The sequence below is a fragment of the Macaca thibetana genome, chromosome 7 (genome assembly GCF_024542745.1).
Source record: "Macaca thibetana thibetana isolate TM-01 chromosome 7, ASM2454274v1, whole genome shotgun sequence".
NCBI classification, from domain to species: Eukaryota; Metazoa; Chordata; class Mammalia; order Primates; family Cercopithecidae; genus Macaca; species Macaca thibetana.
In genome coordinates this window covers 26,214,122-26,230,575 of record NC_065584.1, presented here as the reverse complement: position 1 = coordinate 26,230,575, position 16,454 = coordinate 26,214,122, and the positions used below count along the sequence as shown (strand labels likewise).

General features: G+C 46.1%; 1 protein-coding gene across 3 annotated transcripts in view; it reads right to left on the bottom strand.

The window, feature by feature from the left end:
• Positions 1 to 13,924, bottom strand: part of STON2 (stonin 2) — a 175,750-nt gene extending 161,826 nt beyond the window's left edge. For 2 of the 3 annotated variants that reach the window (XM_050798638.1, XM_050798640.1), the window contains exons 1-2: positions 13,780 to 13,901; positions 4,594 to 4,704 (exon numbers count right to left, since the gene is read on the bottom strand). The gene's annotated coding sequence lies outside the window, so the exon portion shown is untranslated. Of the gene's footprint in view, positions 1 to 4,593; positions 4,705 to 13,779 lie in introns of all 3 variants that reach the window. The other variant, XM_050798639.1, reaches the window with a different exon arrangement.
• Between the last annotated feature and the right edge of the window lie 2,530 nt (positions 13,925 to 16,454).

Here is a 16,454-nt window from a genome sequence, read left to right as displayed (position 1 = left end):
CACGAGGTCAGGAGTTCAAGACCAGCCTGGCCAACCTGGTGAAACCTGTCTCTACTGAACATACAAAAAATTAGCTGGGTGTGGTGGTGCACACCTGTAATCCCAGCTACTCAGGAGGCGGAGGTAGGAGAATCGTTTGAACCCTGGAGGCGGAGGTTGCAGTGAGATGAGACGGTGCCACCGCACTCCAGCCTGGGAAACAGGGCAAGACAGTCTCAAAGAAAAAAAAAAAAAAACGATTTCTAGATTTCTAGCTTGCCAGCACTTGAAAAAGTGAAACCTTCTTCATCTTCCTGCAACACGACCGTCTATAGGTATACCTAAGGTGCTTTGCACACTTTTCTTGATATTATCACTACATACACGAGTCACCAATCAGAAAGAGTTCTCAAGTTAGGGCCAAGATCAAGATGTACAACTCAGACTTGAAGGCCTCTCCTTGAAACTGGTTCTCAGCCTTTAAACAAAAAATTATAGCTCTCTGAATCTCCGAGTTATAATTTAAGCCAGAGACTCTCATCTCTGGAAAAATACAAGTACACGCAACATTAATTATAATTTAAGGCACTTCGCAGACACACTTCTCAAAGTCCTAGGGATCTGTGGACTCCCTGTTAAAAACTGTCACCCTAGAACAATTTATCTGGCTCAAGTTGCTTTCGAGCCTTTCAAGACGAAACAAAATCATTCCAAAGGAGCCCAACAGAAGGAAGCCAGGCCCTGTGGCTTCTACTGACCCTGAACTGATAATTCCTTATTTCCGTTTTCAGCAAAGCGGAGGATATGTCCTTCCTTTTTCTGAGAATCATTCCCCTCCCTCTTCCCCCAACAAAACTGATACATGGGCATAAAACCAAAACAGCCCAGCCAAAGGCTAAAACGCAGGCTGCTGCAGTGGCCTCATGGGGCAGCTGCATAGGGGCCCCAGGCTGATCGTGATGTTATCCTTGTGAACCAGGCCTCTCACAAACAAGAAACAGACGCATCCCAAGTTTGTGTCTGCTGACTGAAGGCAGGGGCGTGTGGGTGTCTCCAACTGCCAGGGACAGCCACAAGGAACCAGGACACGCTGGGTGGGCTTGGCACAGCGTGAGAGTCGATGTCTGTTGAGTGAGGCTTGGCTGCTTTGGTAGAGTGGAGTCTGAGGTTTTGATACATGAAATGCCCTACTGACATCCCCTACGTTTAAAGTAAATTCTAAATGTGGACAGCAGGTATGCTATGAAATGTTACAGCTTGCAGGACAAAAGAATTCTCACATTATAAAATGTGAGCAAATGAGCACCTTTCAATGTGACAACTCACTCATTCCCACATTCCTAGTTTATTTCCTTCTTTCAAATTTATTTTTCCTAATCGGGCGCGGTGGCTCATGCCTATAATCCCAGCACTTTGGGAGGCCAAGGCAGGCGATCACTTGACGTCAGGAGTTCAAGACCAGCCTGGCCAACATGATGAAACCCCATCTCTAATAAAAATACAAAAATTAGCTGGGAGTGGTCGCACCTATAACCCCAGCTACTCAGGAGACTGAGACGGGAGAATCGCTTGAACACGGGAGGCCGAGGTTGCAGTGAGCCAAGATCACGCCAGTGCACTCCAGCCTGGGCGACAAAGCAAGACTCCGTATCAAAAATATATATATTTTTTCGATTTCTGTTTTTATTATAAACAGAATATACTCTCAATAAAAATAAATTGGAAAATATAGAAAAGTAAAATCACTTCTAAAATGTATCTGATTTTTAAAAATTCCATCAGCATGCATTTCTTCAACTTCTCAAGGGCACTTCTATTATTTAAGGGTAAGGCATTTCTTGTAGGGGGAGGAGAGACTGTCACCACAGACAAATGGGACAGGATCCTTTGACCTTGTGACTTCCTGGGCTCTCATCTCAGTGGCTAAGAATTATGTATTCTATTGTTTTTTTCAAGTTGATGGAAATTTCCCACCATTTATGCCTACTCTCCTTACTTCCTCAACCTGAAAGACCAAAAGAAAAATTTAATCACTGGAAGCTCCTTCCTATTAATGTTTCTGCTTTGATGTTTCTGAAGTTTTTTTCTTTCAGTCCTCACGTCACCCACAACCATCTAGAGATGGTTTCTCAAAAGCCACAGTAGGGATTTAGAAACACACCACACTGTTACATACATTTGGTCCCGACACCACTAATAGCAGTATTTCTTTTGGTAGCCATCTCACTGACAGTAACCCTTGTAAAACAGAAAAGCTACAAATTCAAAGCATATAAACCACAAATGCAAACACAGCAGACATACTAATTAGAGGATGGAGTGACAAGATTTCAGAATGTGATTCTCCACATCTCTAGGTTCTTATTTAGCTTTGAGAGTGAGAGTTTTTTAGAAACAGATTCAGAATATTATTATTTGCTGAGTGAAATAAAATGTATTAGAGGAATTTTCCAACCAAGTGTAAAACTTGGATTTAAAACAGTAGAGAAGGCTGGGCTCGGTGGTTCACACCTGTAATCCCACCACTTTGGGAGGCCGAGGAGGTGGGGTGGATCACTTGAGGTCAGGAGTTCGAGACCAGCCTATCCAACAAAGGGAAACTCCATCTCCACTAACAACACAAAATTAGCCGGGCATGGTGACTCATGCCTGTAATCCCAGCTACTTGGGAGGCTTAAGGAGGAGAATCACTTGAACTCGGGAGGCAGAGGTTGCAGTGAGCTAAGATCATGCCACTGCACTCCAGCCTGGGCGACAGAATGAAACTCCACCAACAACAACAAAAAAAAATGGTAGGGAAGATTGGTCAGTATCTTAGGGAAGAATGAGAGAAACCTCTTAACTGGCTCATGGTGGCAAAGAGCAAACATGAGGTTATTATATATAATACTAAAACACTGTCAACCAGTGGTATCTCTTTTGTTCTGTGTTTCAGTTTTCATATCTCTGAATGCTTGAGCATCTGTGATTCTCGTAGCAATTACCATATACAGAGGCCAGATCTGATCACTGGATGTAATGTTTCAATTACAGAGAAAACATAAGTCGCTAGCATATGTGTGTAGTTACTTATAGTATCTCCCTGACCTCTTTTACTTTTTTAAAAGAAGAAAAACAGTAGCAATATAAGTTGAATTAAAATGTGGATTTCAGCTTAGGGCAAATTCAAAGGGCTTTAAACATGTATGACTGTCACCACTCCTCACTTTCAACAAATGTAATGAATGGTGAGAATCTTTTTTTTTTTTTTTTTTTTGAGACGGAGTCTTGCTGTGCCGTCCAGGCTGGGGTGCAGTGGCCGGATCTCAGCTCACTGCAAGCTCCGCCTCCCAGGTTCACGCCATTCTCCTGCCTCAGCCTCCCGAGTAGCTGGGACTACAGGCGCCCGCCACCTCACCCGGCTACTTTTTTGTATTTTTTAGTAGAGACGGGGTTTCACCGTGTTAGCCAGGATGGTCTCGATCTCCTGACCTCGTGATCCGCCCGTCTCGGCCTCCCAAAGTGCTGGGATTACAGGCTTGAGCCACTGCGCCCGGCCGAATGGTGAGAATCTTTCAAGAGATAAAGTGGTGAACAGCTTCATAGCATCAATGTCGCACTAACTGAGCCCTCATACCCATGAGATGGGCATTTTTAACCACTAGTTCTCATCTCACAGGCAAAGAAACTGAGTCTCAGAGAATAAGTAACTTGCCCAAGGGCCCAAAGATAGTAAGAGGTCAAATGGTATCCGACCCTAGTCTTAACTCAGGCACTTAACCATGGCATTATAGAGCTCAATGATAAAACCACCCCAAGAAAATGCCAACGGGTCCATACCTCATTCTACACTGGCAAAGTGAAGAAAAGCACAAACTAGAAAACTCGAGCCAGCTTGACTTTCCCAATAAAGCTAGAATGCCCCCTGATTCAATCCTAGGACCCCTTCTCCAGCTGTTAAATACCTTCATTCCTTCACAGCTTTAGATTCCATCTACGAGCTAGGGATCCCCACACAGATGCTTCCAGCCTTGACTTCTCACCTGACTTCTAGTGCCCACTGAACATCTTCACTTCAACGTCTAACAAGACGCTCACCCCTAACACATCCAGATTTGACCAGCGACTCTCCCTCCCCTGAAACTACTGCGGCAGAAACCCCTCCCATCCAAGATGATGGCACTCTACCTCTCCAGTCTCCCTTGCCCGAAACATCCAGTCGTCCAACCTTGACTTCTCTCTTCCTCGACACAGTTTCTCTCATGTTCATTTTACAAAAAGGCAGTTTACAAACATATTTCTCACATGATTCTTTAAAATGGCTAGTTTCCCTAGGACACTATCATAAGATGCCATTTGAGCATAACTGACCATGAGTACCTTAACTGAGGTAGTCATGTAAGCTTCGTCTAACACGGCACTGTGTAACCTACATACCATGATGTTCACCTATCGCTTTATTTTTATGTGTTATTTGATAAACACTTACGTAATACTTCTCATCTCTCAGACATTGACGTCAAAGTGCTTTACCGCTCATTTAATTAAATTATCATATAATCCTCATAACCCTATGAAGTAGGTTCCCTTTATAGAGATAAGGAAACTGAGGCTCAGGGAGATTAAATAACTTACCTGAAACTGCACAATTCATACCCAGGCAGTCTGGCTCCAGAGTCTGTACTTGTAACCACTTCGCCCTGCTCCATCCATGAGATGTACTTTTTTGCCTCGTGAGTTGTTTTCCTATGAGTAGAAACATACGTGTATAAATGAACCTGCCCTCTTTTCTGGCTTTCTTACAGCCAGGACCCACCTCTGCAAAGTGCCTGACCTGACTGGGTGCATATTCTCTACCCTCTTCATAGGAAAATGGCAACCAAATCACAGAGAGACCACAGTCCCTGGGCCCAGAGGAGCACTGTGCTGTGACCAGCCAAGTCACCCAGACCAGAGTCTGATATGCAACAGCAAACAACTCTGACTCCTTGGGACTGCCTCCTCAAGGCCTGCTCAGGGATCGGGAACTTAAAATCAACCGGAAGCAGAGCATGTGCGCTCCAGGGTGCCTGAGTGTGATGGATGGCACAGCTGGAGGAGCCTGCTGTGTTGCAGACAGCACAGCTCCGCCTATGCCAATTAGGTTGATGGGTGGTGACTGAGAAACATGCTGGATTTACTCAAACAGATCCTCACTCCCTACCTTACCACCTTTTTAGAGATCGTAACAAAAATAATAAGGATGAGTTAGGAAAAAAAAAGAGAGAGAGAGAAAAAAAAAGTGCGTTTCGACTGCCCTACTGATACTGTGAACTGGCCCTGCAAAAACAAAAGCAGTTTTCCTCCTACCAGCCATCTCCCAGGGCGTGGCCAGAGTGCACAGATAGCCCCTGTTAACTCTTTAGAGCACATTTCCTTTTGCTTCCAGATACCACCGTGACTCAGGGCATAGCTTCTAGATCTCAGAGATGAAGAGAGGTAGGTTTAAAGCCCAGCTCCATTACAACCTTTGACAAAGTACTTAGCTCCAGCCTTTGTCTCACTCCTTAGATGAGATGCTACTCCTCCTGACCTTACAGCGCAGAGGTGCAAATTAAGTAAGATAACATGGTATAACCACTCAGCAGAGGACGTAAAACTCAATGCATGATAGCTATTGATAGTGTTTTTGATAATTTCAGCAATGATAAAAGTTTTCCGCCCTTCAACGGTTCAAAGTCTGAAGTGGAGGGAAATGTAGGGACATGGAATGATTTAGAAAAAAATGAATATTTTATGTTTGGCAAGGATGGGGAAAAACACAAAGTATATTTTTGACAGCTGTGAGTTCACATGATAGACAACTTTTAAACAACATCTACCAAATATGGATCACCCCAGCCTTATCCACTTAACTACGGCATTATCTTTTAAAAGCTTAAGACAAATGGTCCAAGCATGGTGGCTCACGCCTATAATCCCAGCACTTTAGGAGGCTGAGGCAGGTGGGCTGCTTGAGGCCAGAAGTTTGAGACCAGCCTGGCCAACATGGCGAAACCCCATCTCTACTGAAAATACAAAAATTAGCCGGGCATGGTGGCACATGCCTGTAGTCCCAGCTACTCGGGAAGGAGAGACATGAGAATCACCTGAACCCGGGAGGCGGAGGCTGCAGTGAGCTGAGATCCTGACACTGCACTCCAGCCTGGGTGACACAATGATACTCTGTCTCAAAAGAAAACAGAAACAAAAACCAAGAAAAACTTAAGACAAATGTTTTCCGTTTCTAAGGCAAACAGTGAAATAAAGTCCGTTTTCATTTAAAGTATCCCATTTGGTTTTTTAAACCAGTTAGCTGACTTCAAAGGGCAGCCAACGGAGGGACTATCAAGCTGGCAAGGGTCTAGTGTCTACCTTCAAAGTTCAGGTAGATAGAAAGCCACTGATGGTCCCACCATACTTCTCGGCATTTGGCCTGGAAAATGCTTCAGAATGCCCTTTCATTCAGATGCTGTGTTTGCATGGACACATAGCACTACAACGGTACCTTCTTTCAATGAAAGCGAGGGAGAAGCCTGACAGAGAAGGATACAATGATCTCACCCCAAGCTCTCCCGTCTCAAAAAAATAAATAAATAAAAAATTAACAAGGACCCTTTGGGGTCACAGCTGAGAGCCCCCATGGGGTATAATATGAGTAGGAGAAATGCTATATAGATGACAAGGGCCCTAGTGTCATCTTAGTGTCATTCTTAGCGTCACTAACCTTATGGAGATATATGAAGTGACTTAAGCTAGACACTGCCAAATGTCAGGGGAAGCGGGGTCAGTTATTACAGAAGCACTAAGCGATTTCTGCATGACTTTCCACAAGTCATTTGACCTTTCCAGGTTAGATTGCAAATGGAGTAGGACCAACTGCCTGCAAGTCTGACAGAGTTTATAATAGGATTAGATTTTATTTATATAGATGTTTGACATCCTTAGCTCCAAAGTGCTTTCCTATTAATACATTGAACACGTTAAGAGGGCCAAATGAGAGTCCAGTGTTATTTATCTACTAATAAATCACTGAATGGCTTCATTTGTAGGAGGTTATGCGAGTCACTCAAATTAGTGCTTTTGATAATTTCGGCAAAGATTAAATAGTCCGATGACAGTCAAGAAAGGAAAGCTTTAAGAAGTCATCTAGGTCCGGCGTGATGGCTCACACCTGTAATCCCAGGACTTTGGGAGGCCGAGGCAAGTGGATCACCTGAGGTCAGAAGTTTGAGACCAGCCTGGCCAACATGGTGAAACCCCGTCTCTATTAAAAATACAAAAAATTAGCCAGGCATGGTGGCAGGAGCCTGTAATCCCAGCTACTTGGAAGGCTGAGGCAGGAGAATTGCTTGAACCCAGGAGACAGAGGTTGCAGTGAGCCGGAGATTATGCCACTGCACTCCAGCCTGGGTGACAGAGTGAGACTTTGTATCAAAAAAAAGAAAAAAGAAGTCATGTAGCTCCGACTTCCCTTCTCTCCCACTTGACCCCTTTACTTCAGATACAGTAGTCCAGTGAATAGACCTGAAAAGGCTTGTGGACCAGGGCAGGGACACAGTTCACTTAGATCCATTCCTCCCCTAAAGACTACGGTTCCCACCTAGCTAAATCCTACTTCTCCATCCAGTCCGGAGTAGCTGCTCCTCCCTGAACCTTCCCAGCCCAGCACAATCTGGGAAAGACTCACTGTCTGAATTCACAGCACTTGATAGCCCATTGGATTATTTGCCTACTGTTGGTCTCGCTGTGGTTTAACTACCACTAATTTTATATAAATATTATGTCTTTTCTCTCTCAGCATAGAGGCTGTGTCAGAGACTGAGCATAATACTTCTCTGAATTCCTTGTAGCGTTTTCCTTAAAGCCTTGCACTCAGCTGATGGTCAATACCTTTCAAGTGAACATAACTCCCAAAGGTTTCCCTGAGCCATTAGCAATCTGCAAAGCGGCTTCACACTCCTCGTTGTGACGAAACATCACAGGGAACATTGACCACCCCTTGCCAGTCAGTGAGGCCACTTCAGGGCACCACTCCAAGTTAGTAGGCAGCCAGCTGGGGTGACAAAGATTGTACACTATGAATGAAAAATTCAAGTTTCAATCCTGCCCTACTACTATCTATCTATAGAATTTTAGCCAACTGTTTCTATCTTTGTTATTGCATTTCAGAAAGACAGCAATAACACTAAAAGTCTACCTCCTGAAAGTGCTAGAGATGTGAAAAATATATATATGTATATGATATATAAGCATTTAATATAACTAGATAATAGAAGATAATATTTTTCTATGATTTGACACTTAACATTTCTTAAATATCAAATTGCTGGGTAAATGTTATCCAGTGGGGATGGCAGCACCTTCTAATGAATTGTTCAGCATTTTAAATCCCCCTGGCTGGTTTAAGTGTCCCTTCTCTCACTGGCTCTCAGAGTAACATCCACAGTTTTGTTTGCTGCAGCTGCACCTTTTGAAAATTTAGGCCAGGTTTCCTGGAAACCTGAGCTGGAGGGAACTGTGGTAGTTCACCATAGAGTAGATCAAGTGAGGGCAGTACTGAGGCCACGAGTGCACGATTGTGAAAAACTGCTGGCTCTCCAAAATGACCTGGAGAGGGAAACAGTTGGCTTCAGGCCTCTAGGACAGAGGTTACAGTTCTAAGCTTTCTCATCCACCTCTGGGAAAGTACACAGAATCCTGGGAGAATTTCTCCTGTTTCAGAAAGCACACCTTCAAGGTATGGCTTGTCTCTCAAATCTCAGTTGGAATAAGGATCTTTTCAAATCTCACTCACTTCATTTTATAATATGAGCTCATTATAATATTTATTTTATACACATTTAATATGCATATAGAAGGCCAGATGCAGTGGCTCACACCTGTAACCCTAGCACTTTGAGAGGTCGAAGCAGGCAGATCACTTGAGGTCAGGAGTTCAAGACCAGCCTGGCCAATACAGTGAAACCTCATCTCTACTAAAAATAGAAAAATTACCTACGGCCAGGCATGGTGGCTCACGCCTGTAATCCCAGCACTTTGGGAGGTCAAGGTGGGCAGATTGCCTGAGATCAGGAGTTCAACACCAGCCTGACCAACACGGCGAAACTCTGTCTCTACTAAAAATATAAAATTAGCTGGGCACAGTGGCGCATCCGTGTAATCCCAGCCACTAGGGAGGCTGAGGCAGGAGAATTGCTTGAACCCAGAGGTTGCAGTAAGCTGAGATTGCACACTGCACTCTAGCCTGGGCGACAACAGCAAAACTCTGTCTCAAAAAAAAAAAAAAAAAAATTAGCTGGGTATGGTGGTGGGCACCTGTAAACCCAGCTACTTGGGAGGCTGAGGCAGAAGAATTCCTTGAACCTGGGAGGTAGAGGTTGCAGCAAGCTGAGATCATACCACTGCACTAAAGCCTGGGCAATAAGAGCAAAACTCTATCTCAAAAAAATAAAATGCATATAGAATTTCTAGAATTTTCTATTCACACCCCGATGGATAATTCTGCACTCATCCTACCTTGAAACAAATATCCTAATCTGGTAGCCAGCACTTAGAATGGTGATCCTAGAAGTATTTCATGCATTTACATGCTCTCTGTCACACGGTGGCAAACCACTGGTTTATTGCGACCCTAGGTCAAGTTCAAATTTGTGCCATGCTTACGAATGAGAAAAAATATAGTTAAAAAAAAGACACTCTCACTGTGTTTTATTTCCTGTGTCACGTTACACACCCCAACATATTTGCTCCTTTACGTCCATTTCTGGCATGCCCTGTTGTTACAGGAGTGGTGAGTCACAGTTAGGGGGAATTGTAGTAACTTGCTCCATCTCTTAGTATAAGCCAAACCACGGACAATCTTGAGTTCTCAGGGGGTTATTTATCTTGGGAGTGGGGGGGACTGATCACAATCTGTATGACCACATGGCACAGATGTTTAATTATGATAGTGACCTCAAGTAAAGCAAGCAATTTCTTGGTCTGACTATATCAAAATTCAGCCAAAATGTCCACCCAGTGGGAAAGCTAAGCTCCAGAAGAAATTATAGCTGGAATGACAAGAAGTGTGATGGATCAGGATTGGAATATGTGGACAGGCTTGAGTTAGAGGTCTGGAGCCAGACAAAAGGGTGTGTGCTAGATGATAGGATGGGAAGTCTGGGCAAAATTACAAAGGGATGGGACAAAGCAGCACTTGTATGTTTCTTCTCTGGACCCAAGCTTTTTTCATTTTCTCACTACGAGCACTGCATCTGCAATTTAATATACACCTAGAGGCTCAGTTACTCTTACAGAGCCTACTGTTCATGGCCAGAGCCAGCCTTCAGCAAAACTGCTGCATGGAGAATGCTGAGACCTTCCAGCCCTTTTCCTCCTTCCGTTGGACTCTTCCATTCTGGTATTTATCTCAACCACATCTTAATGTGTCCCCTTAGTTTAGTGGTTTTCAAAGTGTGGGACCAGCGGCATCAGTATCACCTGAGCACTTGTCAGAAATACTCATTTCCAGGCCTCAGACCAGATGGACTGATTCTGGAACTCAGGGGGCCGGGCCCAGCAATCTGCATTTTCTCAAGCCCTCGGGGTGATTCGGATGCACACTAAAGTTGAGATCCACTGCTTCAGGTGACATAAAATAACAACTTCAAGATGAGAGAGCATGTGCATTTTAGGAGAGAACTTGTGAAGAAGGCAAGCTGCTCAAGAGCCAACTAAATCAGTTTCCAGCAGTGGAATTTGAAGTCATGTCACAGATGGTGAGAGAGAGACTGGAGGCCACGGTATTTGCCCTGGCCCTTATCACCTCTTGCTTTTTAGCTCACCTATTTCAATCTTCTCTCCACATGGCCACTAGAAATGTGGGTTCAGCTGGAAAATCTGACCCTGTCAAAGCCCAACTCAACACTCTTCAGTGGCTGCTCCCTGCCAATGGATAAAGGCCCAATCCCCTGGGACCCGACCCAGGGTCCTTCATCATCCGCCACTGGGCCACCTCCTGACCTTGTTTCCTTCAGCACTTTTCCTCCTGCTCAGCCATACCTCGCGGTCTGCAGCTGGTGTAGACTTCCCCATACCACGGACAGCAGACTTCCCACATGAGTTACCTTGACCAAGAGCAGGAGAGCTGAAGTGACAGCTGCTACTTCTGAGCAGACTTTAGATGCTATCGTTTTGTTCTATCATGTCCTTTTTCCCTTTGTCATAAATAAGATCCACATTGTCCCAGAGAGAGGCTGTTTCTTAAGCCTCAGTGGGTCCCAGAATGATGATAAATGAGGGGTAAAATTATTCCTGACTTACACTGGACATGCAGCATGAGAGGGAACTAAATTTTGGTTGTTGTAAATTACTGAGATTTGGGGGTTTCTTGTTATTTACCGTAAGCCAACTGTAATAGTACTTTTGATCACTTCTCTCAGTCTGGAATGTCTTCTCTGCTCCACCTTCTTTCCAATTCCACCTCACCCCTACCTGCACAAGAGACCTGCTCCTCATTCTACACTCAGCTCAAGTGTTACCCTTCGGTCAAGCTTTTTGTGTCCTTCCCAGGTATAACTTTTAAGATATTCTCTGGATGCTACAGACCTGTAACCACATCCCTGGAACTGTGCCAGGGGTCCTCCATTTATTAGTACTATACTTAGAACAACCTCTAAGAAAAAATAATAAAATTTAAAATTCAACAACTCATGTTTTAAAGCAGAAGCCCAGCTCCGAAAAACAAAGCAATTTGTTGAAGTTTCCCAGAGTCAGTCACACTCTGAGATCTCAGGAGGTGGGAGTCTGGCTCTGAACTCAGGAGTCTTTGCCCCGCCCAACACATCTCTCTTACTCCCCCCCAACAGCAAGCGTTCAGATCCTCCCACGCCACCGGAGAGAGGAAAAGTCCCCTTATCAACAACTGAAAGGGCTGCCATGCTAATCTGAGACTTGAAAGATTGCATCTGGAAGTGGGCTTCTTACCCCCTGAGAAGATAAGCATTTCCTCTAAGTCAATGTATTCATTCTAAGGCTCCTGGCAAAAGCACAGGAGACCTTACAAGAACTGGGGCATTTTGTTTGCATCCTTTCCCCAGGTCCTCACCTATGGGTTGGAGGGCAGGGGGTAGTATGGTGTGGTAAGACAGATTCCCATTGACATCACCCTAGAGAAGCTTTGAGAAGGTTCTTTTGCATTTGTCACAGGGTAGGAAGCAAGTGAGCAGGGGGTTCAGAACTCCAAGCAGATCTGTTACATGTCGAGATATTAAGTTTTAAAAAGAAAAATAAAAGGGGCCAGTTATTTGACTTTTCAGATTAACCAAGAACAGAAAAGTGACACAGTGAAAAGAATTAAACCAGACCACCCAGGTCAGGCATAGGAAAAAAACACCTAAAAGTAGCAACTGCAATTTTAGGTTTCTATGAGCCACTGGAATTTTGTCGTGTGGTTGAGTCTTTTTTTCTCTCTTTCTCCCTCCCTCTCTTTTTAATTTTACCTTTTTGTTTATGCGAGGAGTAAAAGGTATAAAACTTTCAAATACTTCCCCCAAATCAGTCATGCTAATGAAAGGTGAACATTTAACAAAGTACCATGATATTATTTTCACACAATAGTCATACTAATTTTTTCAAAGGTCACAAAGCTTTTCTCAGTTACTAGTTGGAATGCATTTATCTCTCTCACCATTCCAGCGGATCGGTTTTTTACCGCCCCACCCCCCAAAAGGATATGCTACCTTTAAAGAGATCATCAGTCTCATTAATAATAGCATTTTTTTCCTTTCAAGTGTAGAAAGCTGTTCAGAGCTGCAAAAGGTTGCTAGGCCAGTTTGGACACGTCTGATTTACTCTTTAAAAGCCCATCCACTCCGTATAATAAATAATAAGAGCCAGTATTTATTGAGTGCTTAGCGCTGTGCTCGGTGTTTTTCAAGCATTGGCTCATACAATCCTCAAAACAATGCTATCAGGCCGGTGCAATCATTATCGCCACCTTACAGATCAGGAGAGGGAGGCACGGAGAGCAAGAAGGACCAGCCCGAGGGGGAAACGGGGAGCGTCGGGAGAGGCGGGGAGGCAGGCAGAGGCCAGAAGCTGCACAAAAGCACAGTTAATGATTCACTCACAGCCCTCAGGCAGCTCCTTCCAGTAGAGGTTGCACCAGAACACACGGACGCACACACACACGCACGAATGCACACACACACACGCACACGCGCGCGCACACACACTCTCTCATCTTCAACTCTTCATCCCAGCGAGAGGCGGGTGTCCGGCAAATTGCTTGGCAACGCGCAGAGGAAACTCCATCCAAGACCCGCTTCAAGGCCGCCTCTGGGCGCTGTCCAGCGGGCAGAGCGCCTGAGGCCAGGCTGGGGTCCTGCCTCCCGACACCCCGAAGGTGGAGCGCGGCGCCAAGGCTGGGGTTTCAGGCGAGGGGAGTGTAGGGAAAGCACCGTCCCCAGGGACACCTGTTGTCGCCTCCCCACACGGGCCAATGAAGACACCCTGGGAGTCCCAATCTCGAAAACACCCGTCGGCCAGAAGTGCCTGTGTATGGGGCCGGGGGTCGCAGGAGTCCTCCTCCACCCCCACCTGCCTTAAGCAGAGTCCCCTCTTCCTCTCCCACCCCGGGACGCCCGCGGCTGGTGGAAACGCCGGGCCTCCGCGTGGCCCGACCGGACAGGCTCGGGGGGCGCCAGGGGGCACCGCGGCGCTAGGACCTCGCGGCCGGCCCGCCCCCCGCCCGCTCCACCTGCGGGGCCACTGTCAGGGGGCGCGTTCGCCCTCCTGCTGCAGGGCGCGGGGTGCAGTTACCTGCGCCGCGGTCCGCAGGGTCCCCGGCGTCCGCCGGAAGGTCGCCGCGGGAAAGCCGGCTCCTCTGGCCGCAGGATACCCACCCGGCCGCGCTGCTCTCGCCAACCTCCCGCCCGGCCGCAGCGCCGCCGCCGGCTCCAGACTCTCTGGCTCGCTCTGCGCCCGCCGGCTCCCGGCGCCGCTCCCGCCGTTCCTGATTGGCCGCGGCGCGCTCCCGAGCCGCGCCCTGATTGGACAGCCGGGGAGCCGGGGCGGAGGGACGGGACGGGCGCCGCCGGGATCTGCTGGCCTTACTTTCCCGCGGCTCCCTCAGTCCCAACCAGACCCCGAAGACGGGATCCTTCCCCTCTGCGCCGAGTGGGGCCGGCCGTCCAGGCACAAGGCAACGCGGAAAGAATCGATTCGAGCGACATGGAAATGGCGGGGAATGGGGAGCGCCTTGGAGTCCCACCCCCTCCGCCTGCGGGCTGGTGGTTGAGACCTCCTAGGAGCGGGAATCATTGCTCACCTGGCCTCACGCCTTACGTTCGTTTATTGATACTTTTGACTCTACAAAGGGCGTAGGCTCAGGACAGTGGCTTGTAAACAGCGGGCGCCAAATAGTTTTGTGGACTCATATCGGACTCTACGCACAACCTCTCGGTGGTCTTACATGAGCTCTCAAAGGGAGAGCAACTTGTTTAAGGTCTTAATTACGCCAACAAATTATTAAAAACGCCGTGCTAGGTGTTTGGGGAGGAAACAAAAGATAAAAGTGGTTAGTTCTTCGGTTACAGGGAAGTTCATACCTAGCTAGAGAGATGAGGCTGGATAATGATAATGACCCTAACATTTTTATGGTGCATATTATTTGCTAGGCACTATTCCAAACGTTTTACATTTATTAATTCAGACATACAGAAAGAGGCTGTTATAAGAACATCCATATGCCCCGTTAATATGTGGACAAATGACACCAGTTTTTAGTCTGAGAGATTTTCATTGAAAGACACACCAGCAGTCACTCCACACTGTGGAGGAGAGGCACTGGTTAGAACCGAGGGGCTATAGGGAATTGAAATTGTTCTATCCTCTGTCTTTTCTCCCATCTGCCCTGAATCTTTCTAAGGAATGAAAACAAACTGTAAGTCTGGGTGCCACCAGACTTTTGTTCTGTTACTCATAAAACACCGTCTCTAAACACCCAGATAGGAAATGAGTAGAAGTAAATAACACAGCTTATATTGTAGGACCTTTGGCTTGGTGGCACTACCTTGAAAGCAAGTGTGTAGCCATTTTTCTACAGACATTTCCCCCTTGTTTGTTCTCCTATGTTGACAGTACACCTTGAGTGAGACATTTGGCTTAGGAGAGAAGTAAAGACTCAAGGCTTTAACAGTTTCACCCACTCTGAACAGTCTTGGCCCTTACCCTAGGGTGAGCTTACAGTCATTTACTTTGAGGAGCCCAAGATCTCAAGAGGAAATTACCTCTGTTTTCTCCAGTTTATATCAATGGACGGTTGATTCACTTTAATTTTTTTTTTTTTTTGAGACGGAGTCTCGCTCTGTCGCCCAGGCTGTAGTGTATTGCACGATCTCAACTCTCTGCAACCTCAGCCTCCTGAGTAGCTGGAATTACAGGCACGCACCACCACGCCCAGCTAATTTTTGTATTTTTAGTAGAGACAGGGTTTCACCATGTTGGCCAAGCTGTCTCGAACTCCTGGCCTCAAGTGGTCCGCTCGCCCGGGGCCTCCCAAAGTGCTGGGTTTACAGGAGTAAGCCACCGCGCTGGGCCTCAGTTGATTCACTATATTGAATAGGTGGACGGGTATGGATTGAACCTCACCTGGGAGGAACACCAGACAGAGCACGGCATGGTGTGGACTGTGTGAGGAGAGTTCTTTCATGGGCATCCCTCTCCAAGCATCAGAAGCGCACGGAGACATTAGCCCATAATTCAGGTTGCTCACTTTCCATAGCTGTGGCTTCTGCCAAAGCAGAGTTCCATTTGGATTGGTCAAACTATCACTCCAACGAAGAAGGACTGTTTCAGCCAGAGAACCAAGCTGACCCAAGACGGTTTGTCAAACTGCTCAACCCTCGTCGCTTCACATTAAACTCAGCCCAGGGATGACAAGTGAAAGAAGGATGGCAAATGAAGGAAGAGTGACAAGTGAAGGAAGAACCTGAATTCTACTTCCATAACCTTGGAATCTTGTTGGGGGCAGGAACTGCTTATGTCTTGGTCTGTTCTCTGTCTCTAGCAAAATGCTTTATTTAGTTCGCCCCCTGTATCACATTTCTTCCCTGGTGACCACTGCTTAATGCTCAAAACTCAAATATTCTTTCCTCTGTGAAGCCTTCACTCAATCTCCCAGGCTGAGTTGGGAACCTCTTGCCTGTCTTATTATATGCCTATAACATCAATTAGCAACAGCATTCTAGTGATCTGCTCAAATGGCCGTCTTTCTAACTAGAAGACTGTGCATTACTTAGTGATGTATCCCCAATCAATGTATCCCCAATTAAGTAGGTACTTAATAAACATGAAGTGACTGATGAAAACCCCTGACAGGCTAATAGGGTGGTATTAAAGAGACTAGGGCCACACCCTATCCTGGTCTTCAACAGGGCATTCTTCAGTTCCAGACTGGAAGAACATTTGGTGTGGAGCAAAGTGATCATCCATTC